This window comes from Prionailurus viverrinus, chromosome D1 (genome assembly GCF_022837055.1).
Source record: "Prionailurus viverrinus isolate Anna chromosome D1, UM_Priviv_1.0, whole genome shotgun sequence".
Classification (NCBI taxonomy): Eukaryota; Metazoa; Chordata; class Mammalia; order Carnivora; family Felidae; genus Prionailurus; species Prionailurus viverrinus.
In genome coordinates, this window is record NC_062570.1 from 89,978,997 (window position 1) to 90,001,787 (window position 22,791).

The 22,791-nt window shown below is 47.4% G+C and overlaps 1 protein-coding gene across 6 annotated transcripts in view; it reads left to right on the forward strand.

The window, feature by feature from the left end:
* LDLRAD3 (low density lipoprotein receptor class A domain containing 3) overlaps nucleotides 1-22,791 on the forward strand; it is a 281,064-nt gene that overhangs the window by 64,856 nt on the left and 193,417 nt on the right. Inside the window, exon 1 of one of the 6 annotated variants that reach the window (XM_047879088.1) lies at nucleotides 5,679-5,787. The exons of the other annotated variants lie outside the window; for them this stretch is intronic. The gene's annotated coding sequence lies outside the window, so the exon portion shown is untranslated. Of the gene's footprint in view, nucleotides 1-5,678; nucleotides 5,788-22,791 lie in introns of those variants that run through there. 6 annotated transcript variants of the gene reach the window in all.

Below are 22,791 nucleotides of genomic sequence, written 5' to 3' on the forward strand. Positions count from 1 at the left end.
CTAAGTCAGGCCCTATTAAATACAGCAATTTAACTGACACTTAGCGTCTTTAAGGAGATAAATTATCCTTTGGCCTGGTCACCTCCACTTTGAAATCTGATCATTGGTACGGGCCCTGGGAGAGTAGTTCAGGCGGATGTGTTTGCTCACGGAAGCCACATTTCAGTCATTTGTTCAGGACACATTTACTGAGGACCTACTCTGTACCTGATACCCCTGTAAAGCCTGGCTATGTGACGTGGGCCCTGCTTTTAAGGTGCTCACGGCTTTTGTTCGGGCATGAAACATGGAGTGAGCACCTACTGTGTGCAGAGCCCCATGCCTGGCGTTGTGCAGGAGACTGAATAACGGCGGCAGGTGCGTACCGGTGGGGCCCTTACCTTTTGTGCTGAGGGCTGCCGTGGAGTCAGTTAACTGGGCACAGCCTGGAACCGAGTGTGCGTTGTGAGAGAGGTGCAGCAAGTGCCGTGAGGGTGGAGGAAGGAGCCGGTCGTTCTGTGGGCTGGAGAGAGGAAAGCTTTATGGCAGAGGTGACATCTGTTGATCTTTGAAAGAGGGCCTCTCTGATGAGAGGAGCTTAAAGCAGGGCTCCTTCTCTAGGACATAGACTGGAGCCAGCAGCCTCCTCAGGCTGAGGCTGCGCCTTTGCCCATGTCTCTTGACAACTGCATGGACACTCCTGGGTGTTCTCGTTTGCGTGCCTCTTTGCACACCTGCCATGTTCTCACCCTCCCCACCCCTGCCTCCAGGCTTCAGTGCACACCATCCCAGCCCCGTCTCCCTCAGTCTCTTCCCGCTCAGCTCCCGTGTCTCGCTGACCCACTTGTGCCCTAATCCTAAAAACCCTAAGGGAGGAATTTGGGCCGCCTGTCCATGTTTTCTGGCCACGCCCTGCATGCCGCTGGCGCCTGGCAATCCCATCTTGGATTCAGGCTTGCCTGGCTCAGGCAGCAGTAGTCAGGGTCGGGCACAAATGACTATGGTGACCGGCTCATCATGCGCCCTGGGCACGGCAACATCCAAGAAAGGTGGGTTATGTGTCCTTTGGGTCCAGCATTGTCGCCCGAGAGAAGATCTCTGCAAGTGCCTGTGGAGATGTATGTGAGACTGTTCACTGCAGCTCTGTTGGCAGTAGTGAAACATTGGAGAAAGTCTTGTTGACCATTTAAGGAGACTGAGTAAATAAATGGCGGTGCCATCACAAACTGGAGTGCTATCCAGCGACTACAATGGATAGACCAGATCTTCACATGCTGATATGGATAAATCTCTAAAGAAATTTCGAGTGGGAAAGAGGAAAGATCTATATGGTATGTGCCACTTGAGTTTATTTTAAAACTAGAAAAACTGTATGTCTGTCTACCCAAGTAGTATCTATATATCTGTATATAGTGAGTGTATGTACGTGCAAAAGTATATATGCACATGCATCTATATGTTATATATGGCTGTATATATACATATATAACATACATATGAAACGTGCACATACAATTGAATTATGCGTGTGTTGTGAAAGTAGTAAACAGAAGATACACACCGGGATTGTATTTACCTCTGGGATGACAGGGTGGGAGGGGCCTCTTAACCATCCATCTCACTAGTGTTTTGTTCCTTAAGCAAGATGAAATACGGCAGAATATTAGCATTTGTGAATTTGGTGCTCTGGGTACATGAGTCTACTATGTTAAAATCCCTATTTCTTCATATGTTTGAAATATTTCATATCGTTAAACAGTATGTTTACAGAACAGGCGATTGATTATGTGGGATGTCTGGGACATAGCTTGTGAGGAGGAATGTTCTGGATGAAACACGTAGAAAGGTAGGTGGAACCTCGGTCATGCAGGCTCCGAGGCTTGCAGCCAGTGAGGTTCTGGATGTAGGAGTTGGGGAGACTTGACGTGCAGACAGTGACGTGATAGGTCTTCAGCGTGAAGAGTCGCTGTGGGGGAAAGAGCCCGGGGGCCCAGAGTTCGGGTATGAAGTGGTCCAGGCAGAGTGGGTCAAGGCCAGACACAGGAAGGAAGGGGAGGATGAATCTGAGAGCCCTGAGGTGAAGCAGCAGGACCTGGTGAAGTCAGGATGTGATGACCACATTCTAGTGGAGCCCTGGCCACTCCAAGGGAGGATTGGCCGTGGAAGCGGTACAACTGGTTTAACCCGACCCCGGGGCTGAGGGTTGTAGCAGGTCATCGGTACTTCCTCTGTCAGGAAAAGTGCGAGGAAAAGCAGGTGCTGGAAGAGAGCTTGGAGAAAACAATGGCTCTGAGGAGAAGGCGGCCGTCTCCCAGAGTCTGGTCAGGAATGGAGTCTATAACGTTTTGTGATTTGAGTGTCATGTGGACGTGTGCTCAAAATGGAAAGTACCTACTGTATCTCCCAAGTCACACACTCGATGTCACTCACTACAGAAATGTCCTGTGGAGGAATTCTTTAAATAATAGGCTCCGTTTCTACATTACTGTGCACTGTCTTTATAAAAAAAAAAATCTTTTAATTGAATTATTAGGTGGAAATGGTCTCTGGGAAGTCAAAGTGCCACCTGCTTTGTATGACATTTGGGTTCTGTAATGGTCTCTGTCCCCATGAAAATTGTGAAAAATATCTCAGTGGGACTTCCAAAAAAAGAACAAAAAAGAAGTAAGATTGTGGAAAATAACTTTTATTGCTATCGTTCCTGTTATTTCTTGCTGAAAATTCAGTTAACTGGAACGAAGAAAATAAAAATCATCAGTGAATCCTACTGTTCAGAAAGAAACTGGCATAGGGGCGCCTGGGTGGCGCAGTCGGTTAAGCGTCCGACTTCAGCCAGGTCACGATCTCGCGGTCCGTGGGTTCGAGCCCCGCGTCGGGCTCTGGGCTGATGGCTCAGAGCCTGGAGCCTGTTTCCGATTCTGTGTCTCCCTCTCTCTCTGCCCCTCCCCCGTTCATGCTCTGTCTCTCTCTGTCCCAAAAATAAATAAACGTTGAAAAAAAAAAATTAAAAAAAAAAAAAAAAAGAAAGAAACTGGCATATCCTTCTTTACGTGTGTGTGTGCGTATGTAGTTTTTATACTTTCTGTTTCCATCTTAAATGTGCTGAAGATTTTTCTATTTATTAAAACATTTCTATTTTATTTTTTATATTTTTAACATTTATTTACTTAGAGAGAGAGAGAGAAAAGAGAGTGCACATGTGTGAGTGGGGGCGGGGCAGAGAGGGAGAGAGAGAATCCCACGCAGGCTCCACACTGTCAGCTCAGAGCCCGATGCGGGGCTTGATCTCACGAATGGCAAGATCATGACCTGAGCCGAAATCAAGAGTTGGATGGACGCTTAACCAACTGAGCCACCCAGGCACCCCAAAACATTTCTATTTTAGTGTATCCTCAGTCTTCTCTACCCCAACTCTATCGTTCAGAATAATTCTTATCAGCTTCATTTCTGTGGTCTGTATTAGGAAAACAGTAGGCTTCTTCGTTATTTGCCTCCCAACTCAGGATGGTTATTCTAGCAAGAATTGATTGTTTGGAACCCCACGGCGCCCCTCTTGACTGGGCTGCCTTTCCTTGAGGGAGAATGCTTCCACAGCCCTGCCCCCAGTACTTCTAAGCCTGTTGTAATGGCTGCATTGAATTCCGTCCAATAGATGTTCCATAATTTATTGCTCTAATTTTGGGCATTTGTGTTGTTTCCAAGTTTGTGTTTATTTTAAACATCGTCGTGGATAGCATATTTGTAGCTATTATTTGTGCACATCTAGTCATTTTGGTAGATTAAAAACAATTCCCAGAATTTCCACATCCATTTGTGGCCCTCAGCATTGAATGGGCACAAGTAGACACAGGCGCCTTAGACCAGGTCCTACGGGCAGGGTCCCAGAGCTTCCTGCCTTGTGCATATGTTGTCACTGTCTTCCTGTGTCATCCTTATCATTCATGCTGTTAACAACGAGAGTCATAGCTGGTACCGTGTTATTCTGTTAGTGCTACTGCCTGGACCAGAGAGGAGCACGTGAGGTCGTTTCACTGAGCTCCATGGATGCCCTCAGTTAGCATCATCTGCTGCTGCCCCCTCACCCCCTTTTTTAAACCTCTTGGCTCTTTGTCTTAGCACCCACCCTGGGTCACAGTGGGTCTTCCCAATCCAGACTGGGGAGGGCCCCCCAGAATGCCACCTAGCTGTAGGATGGTTAAGTCTCAGCTCACAGAAAGGGCCCCAGGCGTCCAGAACTGTGGCTCTAGATAAATGGCTTTGAAATGATTTTTATCTTTGCCTTTTTAGGTGGGTCAAGGGCCCCTGTGGTGCACCAACCCCACTGCTTCCCACTTTTTATAGAAAAGAATTAGAGAGGGACCACCTAAGCGATAAGGTAGTATTTATACACCCGAATCTCACGGTCATCCTACAAGTTTATTAAGGTAAGGGCAGCCATTGTGCATACCAGTGTGTCAGCTTTACTCATTAGGCTTCTGGTAGAAAGTAATCTTGCACGTGTTATTAGGTTACCATACACATTTTTGTTAGGTAAAGCCATACACATTTCCAATTACGACAAAGAATGTGCAATTTCCTGGAGTCAGGATTGAGGTCATAACCTTGAGTGCTCAGGAATTCCAGGTTTAATTAATCCACCAAATGATGATTACTAAGAGGAAATGTCCTATCAATATTAACTGCGACAAGACGGCGGTCTGGCTGTGACACGTCACTCTTGTCAAGCCCTTAAATCTTAACTTATCTGGTGGGTCCAGGCAGTGTCTCTCATAGGGGTGAGTGCGTCCCCTCTGGAAGCCAGCCACGCTGACTTCGGTCCCGCCTTCTCCGTAAGTGCACACTGTACACGAATCTTACGGAACTTACTGGGTTGCTTTTCCCCAGCACTACCTGTGTTTTCTGAGCCTTGCTTCCCTGCTCCAGTGAAATCCCTTCGGTCAGGGGACCCGTGAGCTTTTTCCAAGCGAGGTGGTGTCAGAGAGATTTCATTTTACAGTAAAAAGAGTCCTTCTTTGTCAGGCTTCTTGGAAGGAATGGGCTGTTTTCAGCGCCTTTGCCCTTCTTCTGAGAAGTCACACTCCAGGGAGGGAGCCATTATCTTAGTTCAGCTCAGATCACATTGCCTTCCTTTGGACTGGAGAGCGGAGGACCCTTGATTGTAGCCCCGTGGCATTGTAGCCATCGAGAAAGAGCTCATTCTAATAAAGCAGAAGGAGAAATGCATGCATGCCAACAAACTTGAACAAAAACCAGCCACGGGTGTCTACTACAGCTGTGACTTGAGAACGGCCAGCTCACTCCTCCTCCCGCTGGAAGTGTGGGCTCAGGGACCTTGTGGGCAGGCAGTACCATTTGATGTTCTTCCTCTGGCTGCAGCAGTTTGGTCCTTTTTCTCCCTGAATCACGTAGGCTGCATCGTTATCAGGTTTATGGTGAACTCACAGATGAGGATCTTAGGTTAGAGGGAAAAGTCTTGAATTTAGGAGCTATGTAGAGGGGTTAAATTTTTGGCTCTGCTACTTATGAGCTGGATGATCTTGACTTTTCCCGGCCTTGGTTTCTCATGGGTGCAAGTCGAGGGAAGGGGACACCCCCCAGAGTTGTTCTGAGAATTAAGTGGAACAGCCACCGTGGAGACAGCGAGCTCTGTGGCCAGGACGTGGGAGGCACTGAATGACTGGGTGGTGTTTTCTCCTTCTCCCCAGAGTCCCGATGAGCATCTGCGGTGGCTGTTGGGTTGAAGAGCATGAGTTGGAGGGTCACACAGTCCTGGTTCCACTACTCTCTGATTATGTCACCTTGGGCAAGGTATTTAACTTTCCAAACCTCTGTAAAGGAAAGCCAACTTTGCCTCCTCTGTAAAGTTGGCAGTAGTTCCTTCCTGCCCCGTGTGGCTGGGATCAGTGAAAATGCAGGTTTTGTGTACTCTGTTCAGTGCCTGGCACATAGGCAGTGCTCTGTTACACGGGGTGAAATCCGATGGGCTCACGCCCGCGGATCCAGACCTCACTTCTGGCTGTATCGGCCCTGTTGCACCTGATGCCTGTTCTCCTTGCAGGAAAAGCAGCCCTTGTGTTGCAAGCAGAACGAAGCCGCTGCTCTTAAATCACCACGCTGCTCAGTTTTCAGCCCTATGGGCCCCCTATTTGTGTCTTGTTTCGGGTCAGTCCATTTTCAGCTCCACACAGTGGGCTTCAGTCACTCCCTCTCAATCTGCAGGGAGAAAGTTAACAATTCCGATTCCAAGAGCTTTGGAAAAGTCTCACCTCCCCGGCAGGCATTACTTATTTATGCTTTAATCTTCGTAGATTGCTCGGAGTTGCTCTCAAGCTGTCCCGAAAGCCCCCAGTAAGCGGAAGTAGTGCATGCACCCAGAGTAATTAATGCACTTTCTACTAGAGACGGAACGTGTAATTTGCAGGAATGTGTGTCAAGACCCACCCTGCTAAATTTATACCCTGTAATTTGCAACGTTAGCTGGCACCAAATCGGCAGATTGGTGAGTCTAGCCTACCTGCTTTGCAATTATATCTGCTGGCTGGTGTTGCAGGATTGAGTAACTGGAGATCTCAATCATTTAAGTAAATTAGAACCGGCTCCTGGGACCCATCTGAGATCACCCTCAGGTACAGGAGGCTGGTTAATGATGTTTTCCTTTGTACCAGCTTGAGAGGCTCTGATGAGGGCGAGGAAGGGAAGAGTCTAAGACAAGTCTTTGGGCTTCTGTGGGTGTGGGCGGACCATAGGCCGTGGGAAGGCCTTTCCTCAGGAGCCCCCCCCCCCCCCGCAACCCCCCCCCCTGCCACGCCACGGGCCTCTGGAAAAGAAAAACACAAAACTAATATAACAGAAATGGTTTTATGGTCTGTTTTATGAGCTGTATCAGCCCTAATAATCGGCTCTGGGGAGATTCTTGTTAGTTCTTAAAACTGGAAGTCACTTTGCAGCCTCTGCAGACCAGTGATTTTTGTAAAACCCTCGTAAATTTTCTTTTTTGGGAAGACTTGCAGGAGAATCTTCTAGGCTGACGTGCAGGCTTCTTGTTCTGTGGGGTGCTAGGAGGAGGGCGTGAGCCGGCTGGGTTTTCCCGTGGTTATGTTTTTGTGGCCGGATGAAAGAGTCCGGCAGAAGACAAAATGAATTGTAGGCAGACTCAGCCCTGGTATAAAGCCCAGATCCTCAATTACTTCATGTGACCTTGGGCAGATATTTAACCTCCCTGAGCAGCCTTTCCGCATTTGTGGAATGGAGCTAATGATTCCTTTGATTAAAGCTGTTATAAATATTAGATGTTTGTAAAGGCATCTGGCACATGGAGAACACTCAATAAATGGTAATTATCATCAGTGCCATTTATATTTGGGGAGGGCATATCATTTATCAGTTGTAAAGAACGCTTGGCTACACAGGCAAGGCAGACTTGGGTAGACAAATTGGGTGGAATCTTTATTCTTTCAAAAAGCCATTTGTGGATACACCCTGAGGTCTGAAAATGTGGGTTGGCGCTATTTGGTGCTGTCGATGGGAGTGGGCTTGTTGCTAAAGAAAAGCCTCCCTCATCCCGATTCCAGGGCTCATCTCTGAAGAGCGTGGGATTCCCGTTTGACCTTGGGACCTCCTCAGGGCTTGAAAAGTATAAGGAGGAATGTAGAAGCTGGAGAGAGAGAGATTCTTTCCCCCAGGAGCTGGTTGAGCTCAGGAACGGGAACTTTGCACGCTCTTACTGCGAGATTGGGTTTGCACATACACGGACAATTCTGTGGGTCCCCCCACCCGGTGGGGTGAGAAATGTGGGGTGAATATGTTCCGTGTGTGCACACGCATGCATGTGGCGCTCGTGTCTGGTGGGTGTGCACGTGTGTGCCCGGGTCTGCTCCTAAACATTTATGGGCTGGTGGCCTGCAGCTGGGAAAGGCCTGGGTTTAACTGGCTCAATATTAATAAACATGTTCCAGAGCATTGAAGCCTTTGCTTCGTCTTTGTAAGAAATGAATCCCTTCTCACTCATTGCGCTTCCGCGGGAGACCGTGCTGGGCGCAGAAGTACTGCTTTATTTTCCTTGTAGGCTTTCCAGCTTGGACTCCTGTGTCCACCGAGGCCTTGTTTTTAAAAACATGTTTTTACAGCAGAACTACAACTATGGAGATGACAGCGGTTTCTTACCACTTTGATTATGAAAGTACTGGATGTGGTGATTTTATTTCTGTCAATCGACCATTCTCTCACCGGTCCATTTCTCTCCTCATGGGGCTGTGCCAGATATCTCCTTCCGTTGTATTTGTTTCTGCCTTCTCCAGAAGTCTGAGATCGACGCCTAAGCACACACCTCCGCTTTCCTCCTCCTTCCTGGTGCCCAGTGAAACGGATCTCGCACCGTTCTAACGCCCGTGCTTTTCCCACATGCCTTTCCACCTTTTTCTTCCTGGAACTTCCCTGGAGAGCTCATTTCTGTGTCTTGGCATCACATCCCAGGATCCACATCCCCTTTCTGCTCTGAGACTGACCTTTTCTTTTAATTCAAATCAAATGTTTCCAGACCACAGTTTAAGTCCCCCCGGCTTGGGAACAGTCCTGCTCAGCAAGCCCTATGATGAATTCTTTTTGCGGGATTTGGTGTGGACTTTCGTGGTCACTTGGCTGAAGTGAAGGCGAAGAGGAAAGTGTAGGCAGTTTTCACTCCCCTACCTGAAAAATCAGTTTCCGTTAGAACAGAGATGGATTCTGCCCCCTGCCAAAGGGTTCTGTCAGAAGGGGTTAAGGTGGATCGGAGGATGAAATGGAGCTCTTTGGAAAGAACGGATCTCCCGCCCCCATTATAACACCTGAGTGTATCCTTATGAGCCGGTTTGGTGCCTGCTCAAATGCAAATGGATTTGTTCCGTTATTGGTTTGCTTACGGAACGTAGCAGAAATGTAATCCACGCAGAAAATGCTATGAGTCACTCCATCTCCTGCACACGCTTCTTTTATTATTATTATTGCGGAAAGGAGCACATCGAAAGGCAGGTCTAGGGAAACACAGTTTCGAGAAGCTTATTTGATTTGTCTTAAGAAGCAGTTATTTCCCTGAAATTAGCAACCAGTAGGAGGAATTTTCCAGCTCTGCCCACCTAGCCGCCTGTTACTGTCTGAGTCTCCTCCTTGCCTCCCCCCCCCCCCTTTTCTGCGTTTGTTGCCTTTGAGGTTTTGCAGACATGAAGGACACTGGTCAGAATTGTGTCCAGGGTGCACCGAACATTCCACCAGCATAGGAGTTTGAAGCATGTCTTGTACTTGGGTGTGTTTGTGTCCGGGTTATCCAAATGCTCAAATTTGAAGCCCAGTGTAACGTCCATTACTGCTTATTACATTTTGGGATTGCCTGCCCCATGCGCCAGTGGTGCAGGCTGAGGAAATGCAAACAAAGTGCACCATTAGCCTGAGCAAAACATATAACTAGGACAGCAGATCAGCTGCCAAAACTACCATCTGCTGTTTTCTAAAGCCAAAGATTGATGACTTGGGTTGTCTCCTCCTTCAGCAAATAGTCCAAGAGACTCGATGTATTTATTTATTTAACTTTGACCAGCCTTTCGTGATATTTCTTGTTAGAAGGTGGACTGTATATTGGAGTTAGCAGAGTAAGGCCCAACTCTTTGATTCACAGCTAGATGCCTACAAATTTCCAGTAGCTTCCCAGCTGCATTTTCTTACTACTCCCCTAGCCCGGTGTCTGTTTAGGTAGAGCCACCAGGTTAACCTACACGAAGTATTTATTACTCGGTCCATGTCACTCCTCTGCTCAAGAACTGTTGCTCTTGGAGCGCCTGGCTGGCTCATCAGTAGAGCATGAGGCTTGTGATCTTGGGGTGGTGAGTTCCAGCCCCACCTTGGATAGAGAGATTACTCAATGATAGTTCAAAACAAAAACCAAAAAACTGTTGCTGCTGGTTTCTCATTGTTGGCAAAGTGAAGTCTACACTCCACAGCCTGGCTTTTAAAGCTTTTCTCAGCCTTCTGTCCCTTGTTCTCTTCGTTAATGTTTTCCTGCCTCTGCTTAGCTTAACTTTTTTTTTTTTTTAACATTTATTTATTTTTGAGACAGAGAGAGACAGAGCATGAACAGGGGACGGTCAGAGAGAGAGGGAGACACAGAATCCGAAGCAGGCTCCAGGCTCTGAGCTGTCAGCACAGAGCCCGATACGGGGCTCGAACCCACGAACTGTGAGATCATGACCTGAGCTAAGTCGGATGCTTAACCAACTGAGCCACCCAGATGCTCCTGCTTAGCTTAACATTTTATCTAGAATGCAAGTCTACATCTTACTCACCCTGCAAAGCCAGCCTGGTTGAAAACTGTGCTGTGAAGCATTCCATGATACTTCCCTGAAAGAAATTTTTCCCTCCTTAGTGATTCCTATATCCCATTTTGTACTCCTTTTTGATGGCATTTATGACCTCAGGTTTTATAATTATAGCCATGTAGGTGCATATTCCTCTCTTCTGGTCAAACTGTAGGCTTTGAAAGTGCTCAGATCTTGTATTTGTCATAATCTGAAGGACATCAGGTGCTCAGTCAGTTCTTTCTGGGTCATTGAATGAATGCTTACCACAAAACAGAGCACGCGGAGGTAATGGGTCGATTTAAATATAAGGATCTTGTTTCGTGGACCCAGTGCAGTGGCACACTGTCATTGTCCAAGAGAACGTTAGCTCAAGTGGTTTGGCAGTGGGAACGCAGCAGTTGCCCAGTTTCGGATTGGATGGGTCTCCCACACTTCGGGTACATAATTGTTAGGATTTGTGCGTCAGAGTCCCGCTATTCCAATAACACTCGATTTGTGACTTTGAAAGGTGGTCCGTTTGTGCTGTCGTGGGAACACGACGGTGGTGGAGGGAGGAGTGTTTTGGGAAGCCAGATGGACCTTGATCTGCATCCCAGTGCTCACTGACTGTTTTGTCCTCTTGAACCTCGGTTTTTCCATCTGTAAAATGGGCATAAAATCTAGTCAGTAGGGATGCAGTGTGGATTGAATAACATGCATGAAACACCAGCACAGGCTCCAACACATAGTGGGTATGACGTAATGTAGGGATTATTTCTAAGAGAAGGGTGGCCTGTCACCAGCACTTGTTAGTGAGTGATCATGGTCTGCTTATCTGTGGTTGAAGACAGTGGAGAGAGTCAGAGCCATTTTTAACTTGAAATGTCTGAAATTGCTTTTTTTGTTGCTACTGTCCTTGAAGGTGGTTTCTTCCTGTTGATTTTAATCAGCACATTTAGATTTCCTCCCATCTATATTCTAAGTAATTGGAGGTTAGGAATTCTGAGTACTCTGTCTCTATCAAACATGTGAATGTCTGGGAATTTTTGAAACTGGAAAAAACTGGACGGAAAAGGTAGGAACAAACAAACTGTGGTGCTTGGGGAGCAGAGAATGGAAATTCATGGAACGTTTGAAATCCTGTTTCTCCCTTATAAATTCTGAAGTTACTTGTTAATTCTGAACCATAAAAAGATCTGCTGTGTATAAATTGGCTTGCCCATCGTTGATTATATTTGGTATATGTAGGGCTAGAAATGCTGTTCTTGTTTATTTGTATGGAATTTTGAGAAATAACTTGTCTTGTTCCTGGGCTTTCTTGTCTCTTGTTCTTTAAGAAGTACCGAGGATAGGGGCCCATGGGTGGCTCATTTGGTTAAGCACCTGACTCTTGGTTTCAGCTCAGGTCATGATCTCGCGGTTTGTGGGTTTGAGCCCCAGGTCTGGCTCTACACTGGCAGTGCAGAGCCTGCTTGGGATTCTCTCTCTCCCTTTCTCTCTGCCCCTCCACTGCTTGGTCACTACTTTCTCTCTCAAAGTAAATAAATAAACTTAAAAAAAAAAGTGAGGACAGCGCCTGATGCACAGGAGTCTGGTTAAAGCAGACGTTTTCCTGAAAGTATGTGCTTGCTAGCAGGGCCCCTCAGCCTCTTGGCAGCTTGCTTATGACGGGGACTTTGAAGGATGGGCATCTTTTCCTTTGGATGGTGTTTTATGGAGTCGATTCCCTTCTCTCCTCCTCACAGGTGCTTGTAACCCCCAAGGGAGTGTGTTCGAGGCTTTCCCTTCTGTTGAGGAGTTGGGGTGGTGGTTCCTGCCTCTCACTGACCAGCTTTGCTGACACCCCTGAGGCTGGACGGTCCATGGCCCAGCTCCTCGTGTTTATGTGCTGTGTGCTAGGATCTAGAAGGCACCAGAAGACAGTTGATCAAGTCCGGCTTTGCTAGCACCCTCCCTTTCCCCTGCTTTAATAAAGAAACCTTTTTTTTTTTTTTTTTTTTTTTTTAAGTCTTCAGTTGGTTCTTTCTTTTTCAGGCTTTCCTGTGTGATTTTTGGATCTGTGGTTGCTGCTCTCAACTGTGGGTCTGTGATTCTTGGGCCCGGTGAGCGCAGCCTGAGGTGTCCCTTGCCCACCTGACCACCCGCCTCGTTCCCAGGCTGAGCTTTGAGCCGGTCTTTCTGTGTTTACACAAGTTTGGGATTTTTCCTGGGATGCGGGAGGTGTCGGGAGATTGAGTTCTCCTGGCCAAAGTTTGAACAGAAGCTGTTTGATCTGAGAGAGAGAGAGAGAGAGAGAGACAGACAGACAGACAGACAGACAGACAGAGGGGTGGTGGACAGAAACGTAATGTATCTGTGTGGGGAACACAATGTAGGGTATTAACCAAGCTGGCCTTGAATGAAAATGCGGTAGCAGCATCACATAAAATGAGGGTCCCAGTCATGCCAGACAAGTCCAAGTTGCTGGAAGGATGCAATATGCAGGCATATGGGCTGGTACCCCAGTAGTGTCTTCAAATCAGAGACTGCCCTTGGCTGCGGTGGTGGTCCTCGCCCGCTCCTTGCTTCCCTGCTATGCCCTCCAGAGGTGACAGTCACCTTGCTGTGAGCGACAACCAGCTGTACTTTGCTTGAGCTGAGGCTTTTCTCCCTGAACATCTGGGCAGTGGTGGTGACTTGGCAGGTGTCTTTTTGAAAGGGTGATTGTAGCAAGGGAGGGAGGGTCGGAGGGAGGGAGGGAGAGAGAGAGAGAGAAAGAAAGCCAGGCTCAGACTTCTCACTTGGCCTCACGCAGAGACCAGCATTCAGTTGCCCAATTTGTGGGTTCGTCGAATGTAAATCATTCTGGATCCCTTTTCTCTCCCTCTAGTTTTCTATAGTCCTTTTCGTCAAAAGACAAAACAAAAGAGGGGGGACCCCCAAACTGACCACCTGGAGAAGTTCATTGAGACCCCAAGTATCGCTGATAATCCACGAATAACCCAGGGGGTTTTGGGGAGTGAGGGCAGAGGTAACTGGAGATAGTATTGACTTACAGGAGGAGAGCCACACCCTGCTTCAGACTCTTTTTGGATTGAGAGCTGGAGTAGCCAGGCAGACTTTCTGGATGCTTCCTGGAGGCTCATTCTTCAAATGGGGTTAGTAGACAGGACCACAGAGCCTTGTGCCAGGCCTGAGAAGTTTGCATGCTTGGGGTTTATCCGGGTGGGGCTGCTGCCATTTTGGGCATTGGAGGAAAGGAGTGGGACTGTTTTGATAGTAGGAGAAAATGAGCAAATCAATTAAAAATAAATGCTGGACATTCCATGCCCCACTGCTCACACCGCCAGTCCCCTGCCCGTCACCACATCGTGGCACTGGGGACTATTGGACTTGGCGTGACTTTGACCAGTACATTTGTTTGTGGCTGGGGCTGCAGGAAAGAAAGGAGGGAGTCAACCCGTAATGGACAGAGGCAGTCAGTGCCTGTGAGCTAGCTTCCCACTAGAAAGGTTTTCTTTTATTATTTAAGTAACCTTTTTATCGAAATTTAACATGCGTACTGAAAAGTGCACAGATGTTAAGTGGGGAGCTCCGTGAATTTGCATAAAGTAATCACACGGGGAGTCAGTGCTCTCAGGTCAGGAAATAGAGCATCGCCAACACCCCCAGGACCCCCACCGCATCGCCGCCTGGTCCTCCCACGCCTCTTCTTGACTTCCAACATCATAGATTACTTTCGCCCGGTTTTGCGCCGGCAAGACTAAGAGCGTCTGGCTCCTTTCTGCTCACTGTTAAAAACATCTGATTTCCGTCCCCTTTCCAAGGAGGCGGGTTGTGGGACGACCCTCCACCCACTTGGGTTGGGAGGACAACTCCGGATCCTTGGCGAACAGACATCCCGCCAGCCTTGGGCTCCTGGGTCTGGCTCTCCTGCTGCAGGCGCCCTTGGATGAGCTCTTCTGTCTTCCAGCAGAAAGTGTGGCCTCAAGCCACCTGGAAGGTCCAGTAGCGGGAAGCGGGAGTCCCGAGCGAGCTATAATTGTGGGCTCACATTGAGCACAAGCTCGCCTTGGAGAGACACGCTGCATTCCTCACAGACGACAGATTAATTTGTATCCCTTGAATCCGAGTCAGAGCTCGGAGGACTGGCACGCAGGCCAGCGACCGACCTACCATGGGGCCCCTGGTGTGGGAGGAAAGGGCAACGTGTGGCTGGGGGAAGGTGGCTCAGCAGCTCTCCTGTGGGGTGGGTTTGTGTTGGAAAACTGAATCAAAGGGAATAAAGCCCTTGGGTAATTTCCCAGAGTAACTCATTAAGAAAGCAATCCGTAGGTTTCTCCAAATGATTCCCTATTCTTTCGTTCATTCGTTCGTTCATTCATTCATTTTAGTTTGGGCCAATGTTTGGGGCTTTTAGTTTCATAATTATGTAAAAGGGCTCTCACCCAACTTGCTTCTCTGAAGTTTCAAGGAATGCTTTGTCTCTTTTGTATGTTATAAATTGGTAAATGGGATGACCTTTTTCTTTTGGGTTTGCTTCTTAAGGTTACAGGAGCTAGTGTGTGTGTGTGTGTGTGTGTGTGTGTGTGTGTGTGTGTGTGTGTGTGTCTGACTTAATAACTAACAATGCACTGCAGTCCCTCCCCCATATCATCTTGGTTACTCTTGTAAGTTCTTCAGGCACATTTACCATGGTGATATATATTTTTAAATGTTTTATTTACTTTTGAGAGAGAGAGCGTGAGCAGGGGAGGGGCAGAGAGAGGAGGGACCGAGGATCTGAAGCGGCCTCTGCGCTGATAGCAGTGAGCCCGATGTGGGGCTGAAACTCATGAACTTTGAGATCATGACCTGAGCCAAAGTCGGATGCTCGACTGACTGAGCCACCCAGGTGCCCCTGCCATGGTGTTATTTTAAGGAATTCGTTTCAAGAAAAGATGCCAATAAGAATATGCCCATGTTTTAAAAATTTTTTTTTAATTTTTTAAATGTTTATTTATTTTTGAGAGAGAGAGAGAGAGAGCGAGCGAGCATGAGCGGGGGAGGGGCAGAGAGGGAGAGAGGGAGACACAGAATCCAAAGCAGGCTTCAGGCGCTGAGCTGTCAGCACAGAGCCCGACATGGGGCTCGAACCCACCGACTGCGAGATCATGACCTGAGCCGAAGTCAGATGCTTAACCGACTGAACCGCCCAGGTGCCCCAGAATATGCCCATATATTTTTTTTTTAACAGACCTTTCAGTTTCTTCCCTTGGAGTGTATGTTCTAGGACCTTGTAGATGTGAATGTAAATACAGGTGCCTATATATTATCACATATATCTCTAGAGATAAACAAGAAAGGCTTATGTTACACATACCGTTTTGTAATTTACTACCCCCCTAACTCTGTGGTAGGTGTTCTTCCTATGTGCTGCTGTGTTCTAGCATGGATATGCCATATCACGTTTACCCATCTCCCTCTTGGGTGACATTTAAGTTCTTTTAAGTTTTAAGCTCTACAAGTAAGTATGTGGCGGGGGGGGGGGGGACGCCTTTTGTGTTTCTCTATGTGTTTATATATTCCTAAGGATGGGTTCCTAGAAATGGAATCCAGAGGTACACTCCGTAAATAGTGCTGGCTACTGCCAGGTGGCCTCAGGAGGGTTTTTACATTCTCACCAGTAGTATGACAGTCCCACTGTCCTCATATCTATGCCAGCTCTCAGCATTATCCACGTTTTAGCTCTTGCTGATCAGATTACTTTAAAAAATTGGCATATCTACTAGTATTTCTTTACCTGCCCTTGAGGCTGTGCACTCTCTGTTCGTCTATTAGCCATCTTATGTTTCATGACACGCTCGGTCATTTACTGTATCCATTTTTCTTTGCAGTTCCCCGCCCCCCCACCCCGAGTTTTAAGGAGTTCTTTGCAGTCGGGGACACACAGGATCGCTTTAAAAGATTTTAGGGAAAAAAATCATCTTGATTGGCATTCCTGGCTATCAAGGTCCACAGAAGATCAGTCGTCGGCCTTCAAATTGGCACTGGTTAAAGGCTTGGGTTTTCTATTTTGTTTTTATTTAATTAGGTGAAATTTTCCCTCCTGGCTGGAAAGTCCCTGCCGTCTGTAAATGCATGATCATTTGTGCAGCACGGGTGAATCGTGATGTGCAGGGAAAAGTGAGCGGTGCCAGGCGGGGGTTGGCGCCTGTTGGAGCTGATTATCGCAGACATTCAGTGGGAAGCTGGGTCCCTTGCCTCATTTCTCTTAAAAAACCGTGGTCTCTCATGTCTTTAGCATAAAGGCACATGATCCATAAAAGAAGGGACAGGGAGAGTCTCTCAAGCCGTGTTGGCAGTTCTGGTTCATGATGCTTCTTTATTCTGCCGGCATTTCCTAGACCAGTGTTGCTTCTTAAACTCTTGGCAGGTTCACGTTGGAGCCAGTATTCTTCTCTTCACGTCCAGAGCCTGCGGACTGTTGCCACCTTCCGCGTGGGTAAACAAACTGGACTTTGTTCAAAGGATGTCAGGGCAGTTACTGGGGACCCGGGTCTCAGTGCTCCCATGGCCCTTGATGACAATGGCAGACCGTTGATCAAGCCCCTGTAGGCCCCTTCATTCCACCAGGCCACCCTCACTGCCTCCACCAGCAGATGGCTTCTTTCTTTGCCTGTTCCGGAGCAGAGTCCCAGCCCAAAATGCCACCGTCTTTGGTACAGCTGTCACTACTCCCTGGATACGGAAAGAAACAAACAAAGGCCATGTGTAGGGTGCTGATGGTTTGGGCTTTGCCCTGGGGAGAGGGGAAATCAGCCTCCCTGTGGATGGAGGCTGGAAGGCTTAAGTGAGGCCGCCTCCAAGCCAGTATGGAGCAGAAACAGAGGGCTGACTCTTAGGGGTGTTTTCGGCTACTTGTGCACCTGAATCTGGTTGGTTCTGCTCCCCCTCCCCACTTAACACGTGTCCATCCTTGATCTCTTGAGAGATTGGGTCATCACAGAATATTGGATCTGTCTCCTGGGCAGCTGTGCCAGATCTTGCGGGCAGCTCGCATCCCATACAGAGTCCGGGTGCCCAAGAGCTCTGGAGGCAAGCTCTAACCTGCTGACGTTATGGTGGAGAGTTGGGCTACCTTTGAATTTTTATGTTCATCCATGAAGGATGATTGATTAAGCTCAAGCTAATCCAGGTGTTAAGATTGCTTTGTAGAAAATCCCAAGGTTCATAGACCTCTCAGGAAAGAGAATAATAATATGAATAAAAAATATTTTTGGTTCCTCTCCTCCTCCCATTTTTCAAATAAATGACTTCAGATCAAATTATTATCTGAGCATGAAGAAACATGTTTTTGTTACATAAATCTTAAGCTGCATACAAATGTGGACTGTCCCCACGGCTGAGGAATAATCCTGACTTGCAGGAGTTATCCACAAAAATATTTGGTGGAATGATTTTCATAGTATTTTCGCACAAAGAAGCAACCATCTGTATTTCCGTCCACCTGCGCTATTTATTCCTTCTTCCCTTCTTCCCTCCCTTCCTCCATCTATGCATCACAACAGACATTCTGTTTTTGGCTCCGTTTAGGACGTTAGGACACATGCCCTCCTCTGAGGTAAAAGCTGCTCATGGTGGGGAAGACAGAACGGGAACCGTGGAGCACTCTGCGAGGTGAAGAGACAGAGGTTGGCATAGGTTATGTTGAGAGGTCTGATGGGGAGCTTGTAAAGTAACCTGGGGGGCTAGGACAGAACTATAGGAGAGATGGGCTGGCCAGGACACGCAGGCCTTTGATTTCTTCCCAATGTCTCCGTACTGAGCGGTCCCCGTTAGCATGGCACCGTAGTAGCCTCAACCGGGAGGGAGACTAGTCTGCTGTGGGGCAGACTGGATGTATTGGAAATAATTTCTTTTTTTTTTTTTTTTTAATTTTTTAATATTTACTTTTGAGAGAGAGATACAGCATGAGCAGTGGAGGGGCAGAGAGAGAGGGAGACACAGAATCAGAAGCAGGCTCCAGGCTCCGAGCTGTCAGCACAGAGCCTGACGCGGGGCTCGAACTCACAGACCGTGAGATCCTGACCTTAGCCGAAGTCGGTCGCTCAACCGACTGAGCCACCCAGGCGCCCCATAGAACGGTATGTCTTGTGTAGAGTGGCATATTTTGTGCCTACATTACATCTAGTCTTTATATAATAGTAATTCTTCAGTAGTGAATAAGGATGCCCTTAACAGTGAACTCTGGCTAGTCGTATGGCCTTTATCTGCATGCTGTCTTATATGTGTGACAGTCCTGGAAGCTTCCACTGGCTTCTTCATCCTTTTAGGTTTTCCAGTGTAAGGGAAGCAGGACAAGAGCTTTGAGGTTTTCCCCTCTGTCATTGTGCAACTCTGGGACCAGATGGACAGAATAGCCCTTTAGTTCCCCAGGGAGCTTGTCAGGGTTGTCTTTGGTCCATCTCCATTTTATAGATGAGGAAACTGAGGCACAGAGGTTTAAGCCATTCCGGGAGCTGGGAACGAGTGGCATTAGAATTCGGAGTTTGTGGGCTCCCAGGCCGACCTGAGCGAGGCAAGCTCTATAATCCTTCCTTAATCTTTAATCGATTTCTTTTCTGGACCGTCATACGCTCCACAATCTGGAGAACCCAAACAGGTTAGTCTCACGGTGTCAGCCCTTTGATTTGCCAAATCCGACAAGTCTCTTGCAAAGGTAAATTGCTCTCTCTGAAAGCCGAGCTCATTCAGACGTGCATGCTGAAGCAGGGACGCCAGCAGTAAATACTGCTTAACTCTGGCACTTGCTAGATGTACAAACATCATTTGCTCAAGAAGTCAGCTAATTCCTCATGATGGAGGGCCTGTCTTCGTGCTCCATACGGAGGGAGGGTGCCCGCGTGAGCAGATTGTAGAAGCTGGATGGACCGGTTTAATGGATTAAGCTACTTAAGAAAATTTAAGAAGACGCACCAGTTAATATGTATTCCGCCCTTGCTTGGTTGGTAACAGGCTGGTGTTTTTGATTTCCCTAGCAGGGTTCCTCCCTGATCGGAAGTGATAAACCAGACAGCCGTTCATTTGCTGAGGTGTGATGGGAGATTGTGGTTAATGGAGTGAACCGGAGAGGCCCTTGCGTCCCTAGAGAGCAGGAGGCAGGTCAGATTCCTGGCCCCCTGGAGATGACTTTCTCCTGTTTTGGGGGAAGGTGGGACCAGCGGTGTCGAGCGGAGGCAGGAACAGTGTCATCCCGGGTCTGAGAACCTGGGATTCTCTGGCTAGCTTCCGTGCTGCCTTTTTGACCGCCTGGTAGATCTCTGGGTCCTAAGTCTCCCTGTATTGAATAAGGAGGAACTACCTTCGGTATCTGGCTTGTAGGGATGTTTTCAGTCCTGTAGTGGAGGAGCTCTGTGTAAATCCCAGGTATTATTTTTAAATGCTGAAGAATGTGTCTAGGACAGGCAGATGGTGAGTGTTTGCCTCCATGGGGACTGGGTGTGTGTCCTCAGAAGTAGGAATAGTAAGTTGAGAGCTAAAAAGGAACTTGGATGTCATCTGTTACTGCCTTATTCTACACATGGGGAAACTGAGGCTCATGGACACAGAGCAGCTCCCTCCGATCCTGATGAGCCCCACGTTCCTTTCTCTTTTCATCTGTGTCCTAACCACACTGTTCTGAGGGGTTGGTTCATGTTTATGATTTTGCTGCTGCTAAGGAGTCCTAGGGATGATCCAAGAAAGGCTACTTCTTTCTTTTTTTTTATTTGTTTAGAGAGAACATGAGGGGAAAGGGGCAGAGAGAGAGAGAGAGAGAGGACAGAGAATCCCAAGCAGGATCCATACTGCAGAACCCGATGTGGGCCTCAAACTCACAAGCCGCAAGATCATGATCTTAGTCGAAATCAAGAGTCGGATGCTTAACCAACTGAGCTCCCCAGATGCCCCGAAGGGCTACTTATTTCTTTAGGAATTACCTAACCGAGACTGTTGTGTGTTAGAAGATACAAAGCCAGGGTCACATTGTGAGCTCCGTAACTATGTTCTCAGAACCCAGCGTCTGTCCCCAGAGTCTACATTTTTGCACCTGGGTGACATGTACTCTTAGCCAGCCAGCCCCGCTTGTCCAGGCTGCGCCCTTTCTAGGGAGGCAGGTAGAGAAAAGGGACAGTACCAGCTCTGTGAGGAGAGTCCGGGAGAATGTATGGAGGGCAGGAAGGAGGAACATACCAGTACTATTTCTTGAGCCCCATGTATCTGCCAAGTACTCTTAACTATATTTACTTTATCTCTTTATCTGTGTATAGATATTATATCTCTATCCCTCAGCAACCCTGCCCAGAAGGTGGACTTACCCCAGGTTTGTGAGTGGACAGTTTTAGCTCAGAGACGGTAACTCAGTTGTCTGAAGTCGCACAGCTATAGAGAAGCAGGCATTTGGCAGTTGTGATTGGGTATGCCAGATCATCGCTGGGCCCCTTTCCTTGGCCTCCTTGAGGAGGGGTGAGGGGGCAGATGGTATGGGCTATTCTGAGATGGACAGATTACTGCGGCTTTGCCCACCCTGACATCTCAGGGAGTTCGTATTTAAAAAAATATCTGCCCTTCTGGCTAGGCCTTGCTATTTTTGTTTTCGGAATGTCACGGCTTAATGAGTTGGGTGGGTAAATCTATCTTATGAGACGTGTTTATTTTTTCCTCCACAATTTGCTTCTACTCTGCAACTGTTGCTGCCTTTCAGAAAATGAAAAGAGCTCATAATAGGACCGAATTTCCCAGATGGATGTCCTTGCATTTGCTCTTTTTTTTTTTCCCCAGCGTGAATAACTTGCCCCCTTTTATCTCTCATCCTTTTATAGTTGATGGGGTTTTTGAAGCTAGGATATCAGTGGTAAATGGTTCCATATGTCTTTCAGAGATTTTCTCAAATATTAGCATATTTTTTTGTTCTTTATAATAAATTGTATTAATGAAACATTTTTTAAGGGATGGGGAAGAGGACCAAGAATAACACGAAGGAAGCCTGTGTGCCTTCCACCCGGCTCCCTTGAATTCTGATATTTGGTCATGCTTGCTTCAGATTGTTTCAAAGAAAGAAATCTTTTTTTTTTTTTTTTTTTTTTTTTTTTTTTTTTTTTAAAAGAAATCTTATGTTTGCAGTTCATTGTGTCCCCTCTGATCCCATTCGCCAGAGGGTGACCACGCTCCTGAATTTGCTATTTTTCTTCTCCTGTACAATGAAAAAAGAAATACTTTTGCATTTGTATCTACCCGTGAAAGTCTTCTAGTCTTCAGGCTTGACTTCAGTGATATTCTGCAACCTGCTCTTTCTTCACTGAGCATTGGGTTTCTCAGAATTGACCCGTGTGGATCCATGCCACCTCAGTTGATTAAGTTGAAGCCTTGGGTGCTGTTCCATCCTGTGGATGCAACCCTATTTTTCATCCATCCTGCTTTTGATGAACATTGAGTTTGTCTTGCAATTTTCTATGCTAGTGGTACCAGCCGGGAACGTGCTCTTGCTATTGTCTCTTCCCCGTGCCTGGGGTGTGCACCAGAAGACGATAGGCAGGTCAAAGGGTAGGAGCATCTGCGGGGTCACTAGGAGCTCCCAGGTCGTCGCTCCGAGTTCCTCCATCACGTGCAGCGTGCGTTCCTGTTGCGTCACATCATCTTGCTACTTGAGAAGGTCAGACTCCACCTTTTTGCAAGTCCGATGGGTGCGAAGGAGAACTTTCTTGTTTCGTGAATTATGTTTTGATTACAAGTGAGACTGAGGACATCTGAAGTGGCTATTTGATATTTCCCGTCAGTGAAAGCACCTGTTCGTACGCTCTGTCCAGTTTTCTGTGGGATGGCTTGTGTTTTCTCCTACAGTCTTGTAGGAAAATCCTGGGTAGTGAGCTCTGTGGGTCCTAAATGTGGCAGATACAGCCTTTCAGTTAGTGGCTTACCTTTTAGGTTTGTCTGTGGTATCTTTTGATGAGCAGGAGTTTTACGCTTTAGTGTGGTTGTATTTCTCAATCTTTATGGTCTATGCTTTTTATTTTTATTTTTTTTTTTTTGAGTCTTATTTCGGAAATCCTTCCTTACCCTGAGCTCGTAAAGATAGCTTTTCAGCCTAATTGAAGCTTATTTTGTTTTTATGGCCTTATTCCTTGGTTTGGTTTGGGATTTTCCATACGTGCCCTGCCTGGGTGTCTCTGTGTGGAGTGTAATACAGGCTGCAGAACGGTTCCCAGTGACCGTAGGGATTATTGCAGCCATCTCTGGGCAGATAGGGTTGAGCTGAACTTGGGGTCAGAGCAAACTCCTTCTTCTTGACCCTGTGGCTGTTTCTGAGACGTGCTTAAGTGCAGGGTTGACCGGCCCTCTCTTAAGCCTGGCTTATCTGCAGGCCTGATAAAAATTGGTCATAAAGCCGTCCCCTTTCTTGTCCTTAGTTTAGCTGCACTGCCTGATTCGCACTTCCTCCTGCTGCTCATTGAAGCTGAAAGGACAGAAGGGGCATGTGGGGGACAGCTCCTGCCCCAGGTTCTCCCCCGGG